Raw genomic sequence first — 12,427 nt, 5'->3', positions numbered from 1 at the left:
AACCCCTGTGGTAACCACGTCATGACATGCTGTTCATTTTGAAATGTGAAAGCAAACCTTTGCCAATATTTTTCCTGCAGTGGTTCTGCAAAGAAACCATTAGCCAAGTCTATGACCGAAAACCACTCACTTTGTGGTTTTATTCTTGCTACTAACTCTCGGACCTCTGGAATCAGATGAGCCCAGAGACTCATGAATTGGTTCACTTTTTGTAAATCAATAACCAATCTGTAAGTGCCATCTTTCTTTTTAACTGGCCATATGGGTGAATTTGTAGGGCTATTTCCCTTTTGAATTATTCCCACATCAAGCCATCGTTGTATGAAATTTTGCATGTCTGTCTCTGCTTCCTTTGGGATTGGATACTGTTTTTGAAACAGTGGAATAAAATCTTTGTAACTACCTTCAGAAACTGCTTCCTGTAGCTTCCCGAAGTCTGTGGGCCCTTGAGACCACAATGTAGGGAACTGTTGCTTTACCTTTAACCATACTTCATTTTCATTAGGGCTGAAAGTACAGCCCTTTTCAGAAATGTTTAATACACAACATGGGACCTTGTCCTAGCCATATAGTGCCATTAGGAAGGTCTATGACAATTCCCATTTTGGATAATATATCCATTCCCAAGACTGTGGAAGTGCAATAATTATGCATCAAAAATACCCCTTTCACTGGTTCTCCTTGATGGAAGACTTCTACTTGTACAGGTTTACTACCTATGGCTAGATATCCAGAGCCATTAAAACCTGAAATACATGTATGTTTAGACAAGTCAGGAGGCAAATGGCTACCTGTCACTGAGACAACCACTCCTGTATCTAGAAGAACATCTTCCCACAGGTTCCCCTCTACCCAAATGTTGATAAGTGGTCATCCATCTTTCCCTTTCCTGAAGTTAGTCAAGAAAGAGACTTGGGTAGGGGGGGGGTCACACCCCTATAGTAGATCTACTTCCCACCCCAAATCATCGGTGGTATTGGACTGCAAAGGACATAATTGCAGTGATTCCTTGACTTCTTCACAGTCAACATAAGATCGATTAAGTTCATGATGCAAGGCTATTTGTTGCTGATAATTAGGATTTGCTGGACAATCAGGAACAAAGTCAGAAGGTACAGTTGTATCCTGTGAGATAATGATATTACCTTGTACATTGACACTAGGTGTCACACCATCCCTTTGCTGTACTGGGAATACTGACTGTTGAGTGTTTGTGGTATATAGGGGTTGTTGCTGTAGTCCCCTATTACCCTCTGTCACATATTGTTGTGAAGTGTACTGCTGTGTTTGTACTTCTGGCTGCATTACCTGTTGCTGTTGTGGTACATGTGGCTTATCAAAATTTTTCACGGTAAGAAACTTACCCTTTGTCTCTTGTTCCTGGTGCCATCTGCGATAATATTTACAATCATTTTTAGTATGACCTACCTGTTTACAGGAATAACAAATAGGTTGTCTCTTTGGAGAACCCTCTATAGTTTGAGTAACTTGAGAAGCTAACTGAGTGGCTGGGTGAGCTGATGCTGCCCGTTGTTGCACCTGTATAACTTCCCCTTGACATGATTGGCCTGCTACCTGCTGTGGGACTTGTTGTCCCTGATTAATCCATCTCCCACACCCCCTACCCTTACTTTACTAACAATGGGTGCAGAATGGGGAGTGTAAATCTTTTGCTTATGAATAGCATTATCTTTACACATAATACATGCTCGCAGCAATTTATCTACTAACTCTGTGAGTGTATTTGAAGATTCCTCATAAATAAGTTTGATATCCCCTGGGACACCTTCCAAATGGTCCAAAAAGGAGTGCACAACAGCTTTTTGAAAATTGACATCTTTCATATCTTTTTCATCACTGCCATTAACTAGCATATATGCCAGCTGGTAATGTTTGGCTTGTTCTTTCAAAGAATCACAGACTGTCATTTGAAACTGATCTAAAAGTGTTGGTGCGAGAGATTGCCCCCTAGTGTATGCTAAAAATACTGCTGTCATTCTTAGGTGTTTAGTTTGTATTGGATACTGCTTTTGCTGAATATAAGCCATGAAACGCTGAGGAATAAAATTCCAGAAACAACGTTCAAGTGTATCATTCCATACAGTGCCTACAGTTTTAAGAACTCAAGCTTCAAATGTAATCATGTTATTAAAAATACCCTTCTGTTCATCCCACTTAGGGAGCAACAGGCTGTTACCCATGAGGAACAAAAGGACCAGTCAAGTCATGGGAGGTGACGTATGGCAGGCAACGTGGGAACACTGATTAAAGAAATATTTCATATGAATAAAAAAAAACAATAAACCTATTGATTTAAAGGTATACAATCCTGTTAAAAAACATAATGCAATAATTTAAATAATTCTTAAATAAGGCATAATTCCATAAAACTTGTATATCAAAACTTTGCTGAAAAAGACATACCTGAAAATACAATGTTCATTTAATCATAGAGGGAAAAGAAAACTTCAGTCTATAAATCCATTTTTTGTAATGGCAGTTCTATCTCACATGCTCTTAATATAGCTGAATCAATACCCCTAAAACAGCATTTTATACACCCATACTGTTGCATTTGCCTTTACATGTCTATAAAGAAGATTACTGTTTCTTTTATTATTAATAAAAGGCAAATGTTCTACCTCCCTCACATACAAACTTCTCGCTGACTTTCTCACATAAAAGGTATTACATAAACATGCAGCTAAATAACAGTATTTAACACACACATTTAATGAAAAAATAAATCTGCTATGTTTAGCAATATTAATACAAGAAAATACTCAATAAGGAAACTGCTGACAAGTGAAAAAGGAAATACTAGACTTTAATAAAAATACCCAACATATGTTTCATGCCATCATGATGAGTTTTTTATCATGATAAAATAATATTTCATAGATGTTTAAATATTTTTTTAATATTGTATGATAAGACTCTGTTTGACCCACCGCAACATTAATAATATAAAGGACTGACCCTGATTTTCAGTTTAACAATTAAAGAAACTCTATCACGCATACCTAACTCTCCTCCATATTGGCATTCATCAGTTACTGAATGCCCATAAATAAAATCTTGTGAGCTTCCCCTTTAAAATGCATGCTCTCTAATTCTGACTTGAAATCAATGTAATCTTCCCAATAGCTAAACTAACATGCTGGCACACTGCTACAGGTAGGACAAATTTACAAATACATGAAAATTATGTTGATTCCCAGTACATGGGTGTATAAAGATTCTGCCTTTTTTGATATGCTTCCAGAATTAACATTTTCCACACACACGTGCCTTTCACTATAAAAATATTAGCCACAATTTTGGCAGGATAAATAACTGGTTGACCAAACATTAGTTCTCTTTCACATAATTTTCGAAACATCACCTACTGCACTTTTCACAGAATCATCACAAATTAAAATAGGCTGATTTCTAACAACATGACTATTTGTGCAAAAAGGGGCAACTATACATATCTTTCCTGGCAGTACTTTTTGCAATAAAATAAAATCTGAAGATTTCTGTTTCTTTATAAGCTGAATGAAGTAAACTAGTGAATTAGTGGCTCAGCTGACATCTCCACAACATTTTTCTGCTCGTTGGTCTTTCTACTCACTCATAACAAATTCATTTTCTGGAACCTTAAATCTGACGTGATGCAAGTACCTGCTTGTGTAATGCAATATTTGATTTCTGTCAGTGATTTTACAATTTATATTCTATTGTAGAGAATCGCAATACCCATAAATCTAAATGAGTGAAAAAAGAAATGGTCTGACTTTAGCAATAAAGTAAATCTCAACCCACCTTCATTGCTGCTCACATATTTAATAAATTCTAGAACACACTGACTGAAAATCTCCACAAAAAAGATCTATAAATCTCATATATGTTCCGATATACTCGTCACAATGAACTTTTGCACACTGAAGTCATGAGTTAGTTCAAAGTCAGTGACAAAAATATTAGTGTAACTTGGTATCATGGTTGCATCCATGACTGTGCTGTATATCTGCCTAAATGATTGGCTTTGATATAAAATATCTTGTATGTCAAGGCTATGGCCAGGATTCATAAACAAGCACCATTCAGCTCCTGAGCATTAACTTTTGAAGAGGCCACAGTGCAAACAGTTAATCAGACATGTATAAGGCTTTGAATAACACCAGCTTTCTCAGCAAGGGGCTGCCTAGCTGACGAAATGAGTAATAATAACAGGATAAACAGCACTGGGTGCTGTACAATGGGAGCAGCACTACGGTACCTGGTGTGACTAACCTGATGGATTTCACAGGTAAGACATGGAAGCATGGCCTAGTAATGTTCGCTTACATGTTGCAATATAACTTTGCATAACTAGATGTAGTGCACATCCATTATAATAAGGGCAGCACCACGGTCAACAGGTGCAGCAATGTGGGAATGCATAGCAAAGTGGCAATCCTGTATATCAAATAAATGAGGAAGAAATGGCATAGACAGGAAAGCTGGAAATGTGAGAACAACAAGCAGAGGGAAATTAGAAGGAAAACTATAAGGTAATAATCATTGGGGAAAGGAAGAGTAATTTTAATTGTTGTTGTTAAACAGCACTTTTTTAAGTTTTACAAAAAAGAGGAGGTGATGATGGTACTGATGAATAGCAGTAGATTTAACAGAGAGAAATAATGGGGGTAGTAGGGACACACATGGTCGGGATGAAAGTGGTTGGACACGTGTACAAAGGATGGGCAAATAGTGATGGAGAGGGCTGGAAAATTAACAAGGAATCATAAATTGCATATGAATGAGGGAAAACTCCAGGTTGGGGATATGGCGGGGTCATGGAATGGCATGACATGGCATGGTTGTATGCCAATTCATCCAAGAGGGCAACAAACTCAGACATTACTAGCCATGGTGACTGCTGTCAAAAGCCAGTTGCTACCCTGGTGGCCTGATGGCCAGGACCTCCCAGTCAAGCAACTTCACACTTATGTCAGAAGGCAGTACACATTGTTAAGGTGTGCATTTAGTTGCCACAATACCTCAGCAGCCACCAGCCCCTGCAACTGATGCAAGGAGACCACTGGAGACTCCTCAGGTTCACCTCCTAGAGAGGAGTCTTGCTACCCCTTTGAAAAGTAGACACAGAGTGCATCAGTGATTTCTCCAGGGTAGATACACTAGCAAATCAGTGCCAGAGGCAGCATCTGGCATAGAATAAGGTGACAGCAGCCTCACCTGTTTCCCTTTTACAACTGCACATGTAGAAGTACAACATAATATAACATAACAAACACATATGCTACAAACACAGCTGCAGGTGTACAGGGGACTGACACAGATGTCATACCCATTCCGCTGCTGGGAGAAGTGCTGCCACCTCCTGCAGCTCCCACCATATATAACCACCCCTCCTCCACTGCTGGAGAACAATGCATGCACTATTAAGTGGGTTTATATCATATTATTCAATTTTCAAAAAATTGAAATTCATATGGTTGAGACCATATGGTTGAGTTTCCAAAAACTCAAATTAAAAAAAAAACACTTCCATCTTTTGCAGAGGGCAGAATCACTTCTATGTAGATTGCAGTACAGTGGAGATCAGGGAATTTACCCTTTTCCCCACTGTAGTGCTATCTTGGACTTGGTATATATCATTTGCAGTGGGAGGGGGAGCAGGGAGCTTGTGTCTCTGCAAAAATGTAGATTTTTTTTTTAATTCAAGTTTTCTGAAACTTGATCATCTGGTCTCAACTATATGAATTTCAAGTTTCCAAAAACTTGATAACATGATATAAATGGGTCTGTATTACGAACACGAAAAAACGTATGAGCAAATACGAAGACGTCAACATGTTTTGCGTGAAGTATGGAAATCCCGAACATACAAAACCGTGAATTCCAAAATGTCGATTTGTTTTGGTTGGCCCTTCTGCGGTATAGCTCCATAAGGTAAGTGTGCGATAGATAGGACTTTAGTATTAGGATTTGGGTTAAGGTAAGTGTATAGATAGGTAATGTATGTAAGGTTTAGTGTAGTGTTAGAAGTAGGGTTATTTTAAGTGTATGTATGTGTATTGTTTATTTTGTTTGGGTGTATGTCTGTAGGGGAGGTGTGCGGTAGTTACGGACCTTAGGGTTAGGGAGGGGTTAGGGATAGTGCATAGATAGTTGTGTGTGTGGGGTTTAGTGTAGTGTTGGAGGTAGGGTTTTGTCAAATGTATGTATGTGGATTATTTATTTTGTTTGGGTGCATGTGTGTAGGGGACGTGTGTGGTAGTTATGGACCTTAGGGTTAGGGAGGGGTTAAGGATAGTGCATAGTTAGTTGTGTATGTGGGGTTTAGTGTAGGGTTAGAGGTAGGGTTTTAGTGCTTTACCTTAGGTTAGAAGTAGGGTTTGGTTAGTGTATGTGTGTGGTTTATTTATTTTCTTTGGGTAGGTAGTATGTAGCGGGTGGTGGAGTTGGCTGACTATGACAGTTCAATATTTTTTTTTTTCGTGGTTTAGTACGTTCGGGATTTTAGCGGTTCTCCATATAGGTGTCGACGTTTAGGTATTCGGGAATAGAGTTTTTCGCTTTGATAATGTAGACGCGATATAAATCTTATTAAGTATATATGTAAAAAAGCTGTGACTGCAAAAGATAATGGTACTGAAAAAAATATTACAGCACATTTCAGGCTTTCTGTCTTGAACCTGTACCTTACACTTATGCAGCACATTTGTGTGACTGAGCTTCACATCACTGTATCTATGCTGGCACTGCTCACCAGAATAAATGATGCCAGCGGCATCACTCAACATTCCAGCAAGGAAATGCCAGCCATCCACTTTGTGCAGTGGCCATCATAATGGCCCACCAGGCACTTCCTGAATTCCTCCCCCGGATTCTGCAAGCCTTGCACGGTGTGCAGGATTAGTGTAGGAGCTCCAGCAGGCAATATGTCTGTTGTGCGATCCAGGAATAACCTGTAGGGGCTTACACGAGAGCTCCTGCACTAGACCTGCATGGACTCAGCCTCTGTATGCAAATTACCCCATTTGCAGGAGAAATCCATGCAAATGAGGTGAATTTGCAATCCAGGAAGCTGGAAACCAGCCGTGCAGGACTAGTGTAATCTGCAGAAATGTACTCCGCCAGTAATGGAGTACATTTCTGCAAGTTACAAAACGGAGCCATGACAGCTCCAAATAAAGGGTGGATATCATGTAGAAAGCATTCCAGTGGCCAAGTATAAGGTCATTGACATGGAAAACACTTGAAATAAAAAATCAACTTTTATTTTTATTTTTTGCTGATCTCGGCTGTTTAAGCACTGAAAAGTGGCGTGCAAATGGGATCAGGGGGGAAATAAGAAAATAAGCCTACAATAAGTATTCTAACTAAAATCACTATTCTGCCATTATACCCAATGGCAGACAAAAGAAAATATGGCCAGTGAATAGTGGTTCCTAAGGGGGGAGGCTCAGTGTGGGACATGTAACTATGCATTAGCAGGCAATCTTATGCAAATGAGGGGAATGATAGTGAATCCCAGATTTCTCCCACATGCTAGTCAGCTCCCAACAGTGTAAGAGCAGGAATACCTTGGTGCAAGCCTAGGAGTTAGCTGACATCATAGGGGTGGGTGTCAGGCATACTGTAAGCGGATTGGAGCCCTGTGGATCAGGTTTGCTCCTAGCTTAGCACAGCTAGGCAAGGGGGTGTGTCTGAGGCTGCCTAGCACTCTTTACATTGCCTAAGCGGGTGTGTGCGACACACACTAGGTTTTAAAGAAAAAAAATAAAGTAAACCAGGAAATAGCAGCTCTGTGCACATTTGAGCACTGTGTTTGCACGGCACACCCCTGAGCTTAAACAGGAAGGCAATGGGAAGGGAAAACAGCAGTAGGAAGGCAATCTAGGAGAACTAGCATAGCTGGCAGGTGAAATGTATCAGAATCAGCCAATTACACAGGCAGCAGACCAGCCCAGCCCAGAACACTACTATAAACTATGCAAACACATTCCCCTCTGGTTTTTCCCATACTCTACACCACCAGTGTATACAAGAGGGGAACTTTTAACAAACAAAACAACAAAATGATAGGGGCTGCATCAGGCATCATACAACATGTGGAAGAGGCTGAGGGTGGTGAGGATGTGAATGCTGTCAATGAACCCACAGTGAGGAGATGGAGAAGAGTGTACAAACCCAGGGTAACCTACCAGGGGCTACATGAGCTGGAGATAGTGGAGCACTATGGGGTGGACAGGGACCTTCTACAGCAAATTGTTGAACTGTGCCAGCCACACCTGACACACTGAACTAACAGAAGGGAAGACATCCCAGTGGATACCAAGGTATGTGTAGGCTTAGGAATACTAGCCACATGTACCCCCCAAAGCTCAACTGGGGATATCATGGGGATCTCATAGGCATCAGCATCTAGAGTATTCCACCAGTTCCTGGATGCCATGTCAGCACATGCCAGTGAGCACGTATATTTCCTCAACACCTGTGAGTTGTTGGCCAGCAATATGCATCTCTTCCACCAAATAGCAGAATACCCTGCAGTAGTGGGTGCTATAGACTGCATGCACATACGCATCAAAGCACCACCTGGTGATCAGGGTAAGGTCTACATCAACCACAAGGGCTTCCCCTCCATCAACTGCCAGGTCATGTGCGATGCCAAGGGCATTATAATGAATGTGTGTGCTGGCTGCCCTGGAAGCTATCACGATTCCCACATTTGGCATCTGATGAAGCTGTACCAGAGATTTGCCAATAGGGACATCCCTTATGGCCACTGAGTGGGGGATGCTGGTTACACACTGGAGCCATGGCTGATGACACCCATCAGAAATGCACACACACCCAAACAAGAATGCCATAATGAGGCACATGCACAGACCAGACTTATAATAGAGCATGTGTTTGGGATGCTCAAGTCATGGTTCTGGTGCCTGGACACATCCGGTGGAGCCTTGCAGTACTCATCAGCTACATGTACTCAAATTGTTATGGTATGTGCCATTCTACACAATATGATCCTGTGGAAACAGCTGCAGCAGGAACAGCATGTGGCAGGGCCACACAGACCCCCACCAATGCCAAGGCCTGTACAGGCACATAGTGACTCAGAGGAGGAACAACCTGAGCCTGCCCCAGTAGGCAGATGGAGGCATGCCCAGTATGCCCTGGCCTTGGCAAAGAGGCAACCCATAGCACATACAGTGACACAGTAAGGACCCAGGGAATGACACCTCTCTCTGACTCACACATACAGTAAAAGGGATGTCAAACATGAAACTACCTGTGCTCAACCATGCATAGGGAGTGTACTATGTGCATCCAACATAGGCAGCCCTCCAGCACCATCCTCAGTACTGGCACATCCACAAGGTAAGTCAATCAACCTACCAGTTGCTGAATGGAGTAGAATGTGTTGTTACCTGTATCTATGGTATAGATGTGAGCATGCAAGGGAATCAGGTGGTTGAATAGTATGCCAGAAGATAGTAGACACCCATAGTGGCACCATATGATCTGTAACAGATACTGAAGTCACCATAGTAGCCAGTACCACACAGGGTGCAAAACCTACTGCAGGAAATGTGCTGGGCAACATGTGTGTCTATATGACTCACACATGCCAGTCCGGGAGGTTCACATACCCAACAACAGTCTCAGCCAGTAGTAGAGGTGCAGACAAACACAAACAGAGGCTGTGCTATGGCCTCTGAATGATGCCTATGGGTAACCCCCCCCCCCAGGCCTACACAGACAGACTACAGCAGGTCAGGCAGTGGGATGTTAGTTCTGAAGGGTAGGAAGTCAGACATTAATATGTAGATCAACCAAAGCTAATATCTGTAGTACACTGATATGCCTCTAGTCAGCATGATAGGTTAGAATACAGAATGAAATGGAGTACCTGACATACCAGTACAGTCATAGCAAATGTGTACAAGTGCCAGGTGTGCCCATCCATCCTATGTAGAAATGTAGAAACAGTCAGGTGTCCCCCCCCAATCCTGTGTAGAAATGTAGAAACAGTCAGGTGTGCCTTCCCAATCCTGTGTAGAAATGTAGAAACAGTCAGGTGTGTCCCCCCACAATCCTATGTAGAAATGTAGTAACAGTCAGGTGTGCCCCCCATTCCTATGTAGACATGTAGAAACAGTTAGGTGTACCCCTTCCCCCAATCCAGTGTAGAAATGTAGTAACAGTCAGGTGTGCCCTCTCCCAACCACTGTGTAGAAATGTAAAAACAGACAGGTGTGCCCCCTCCCCCAATCCTGCATAGACATGTAGTAACAGTCAGGTGTGCCCCCCTCCCCCAATCCTGTGTAGGAATGTACACACAGTCAGGTGTGCTCCCCCCAACCCAACCTAGACATGTAGTAACAGTCAGGTGTGCCCCCAAACCTATTTAGCAATGTAGTAATGGTCTGGTGTGCCCCCCAATCCGATGTACACACGTAGTAACAGTCACGTGTGCCCCCCCACAACCCTATGTAGAAATATTGTAACATGTATATGTAGGTATAATACCAGTGGAGCACAGATGCCCAGAGCTGGCCAGGGTAGCAGGATAGGTTGTAGCATTTGCACAATATGCAGGTCTGTGTGTGTTAGGTTGGTGTGTGTTTCATATTGCTTGAGAGTGGTCAGTATGTATGCATGTTGAGTTAAGACCTGGTGGCCATTGCCCACTATTGCTGATGACAGGGACATGCCCTCACAACTGCAGTGCCAAAGACACTTCCCACCAGTATAACACATGCTAGCAGTAAGCCATTGTAAATGTATGGTGGTAACATGTGTCACCATCTTAAAGACTGACATGGCATGACTGTTGGGCTAGGTATACAAGCAGTACACAGGGAAAAGTACCCCAGACATACAGTATATATTGTGTCACTGTAAAAGGGAGACACACTTGTAATTGTACATACAGGTATGCATTACATTAACTGGTCCTGTAGTAGAGGATACTGGTGATGTCTGCCCGAAAACTTGCAGATCACAAAGGAGGTAGGACTGATGTATTGGGGAACAGCTTATGTACCTGCATATGCCAGCATAATTGGAATGCCCCATGCATATCTGTGTATCAGATGCAAGTAGTGCCCATAGCACACATGCACCCAACTCACGCAAACACCACCCACAGGTACCTCTCTGGTCATATCCCTGTTGTGGGGAATGGGTACAATATGACCCCACCTGTATATGGCAATAGCAGAAGAATATAGCATGCAGTGCAAGTGTCCCATGCAGGTGTGTCCCTAGTTGTAGGTAGCACCCTGCCAGCATCCACACTACCTGATCAAGACTGATAGAAGGTATTGGCATAAACACCTATCACACCTACCCTGTCACCCCAGGGGAATATACTGTATGGTGGTCTGAGACTGTAGGACTGACAGAATGCAACGGCCTGCCACATCTGGCCCACAGCAACACCTAATGGCCCACAGGCCCCTGCCAAAGGCCTGTGTCTCACACGTACTGCCAATGCATGTGATGTCATGGACACCCAAATAACAACATAACACACTCTACATAAGCCATATGCAAGGCCAAGTGGACTAACCACAGTAACATGTCCACCATATCCCACTGCATGAACTGTGGACCAACACTAACACACACCTGTGATAGGGTGATACCCTTAGGGAAAGTATCAGAGAATATATGCATAATGTATGGAAGAGGTTAGAATAGCAGAGGGGTGTGGGAGCATGGACAGCATGGAATGTGCAAGGTCCAACACCAAGCTGTGTGCACACACTTTCCCTGGCTGCAAACACACTAATGGGTGGCTACACACCTGCCCATACACCACAATAGGGGTAATGTCAAGACCCATGGTCCCTGCCTCTGGGTAACCTGTGCAAATCTGTACAGCTGTGAGGCATTGCGACAGCAAGATAAGGCCATACTGTCATGTTGATGGATTTACAAGTATGGGATCCTCTGCCAGCACTGTACCAAGGTGCTGAACTGGATACACAGACCCAGCAGCAAGTGTCTGCAGTTCCTTCTCCAGAGTGGCATAACTTACTATGAATACGTAGATGTCTGCCCACAATACCAGACACAGCTGCAGTCACCCTTGTCCCCCAAGACATCACTGTGAGTAAGAATGTCCACCTGATAGTACATGAGGACAAAAAACATCACAGTGTAAAACAGTACACATGTCTGAATATCCCTGCTAACAGCAGTACCATGCAGCTGAAGCAGCACAGACACAATCACTTACAGTACACACTATCCCCTGGACAGTTTGTCCCCATATTGCCAAATGATCGACGGATACCCTGCAGAAACAGTTATGCTACCTGTAGGTGTACAACACAAAGGTCTGCAATGGAGTACAAACTACCTGGAATCGATCCACACATTCAATACAGAAGGGCATACTGGGCATGCTCACATACTT

The sequence above is a fragment of the Protopterus annectens genome, chromosome 3.part0 (assembly GCF_019279795.1).
Source record: "Protopterus annectens isolate FY-2018-M chromosome 3.part0, PAN1.0, whole genome shotgun sequence".
NCBI classification, from domain to species: domain Eukaryota; kingdom Metazoa; phylum Chordata; order Ceratodontiformes; family Protopteridae; genus Protopterus; species Protopterus annectens.
The sequence above is the reverse complement of the archived record's forward strand: the minus strand, read 5'-3'. Positions refer to the sequence as shown.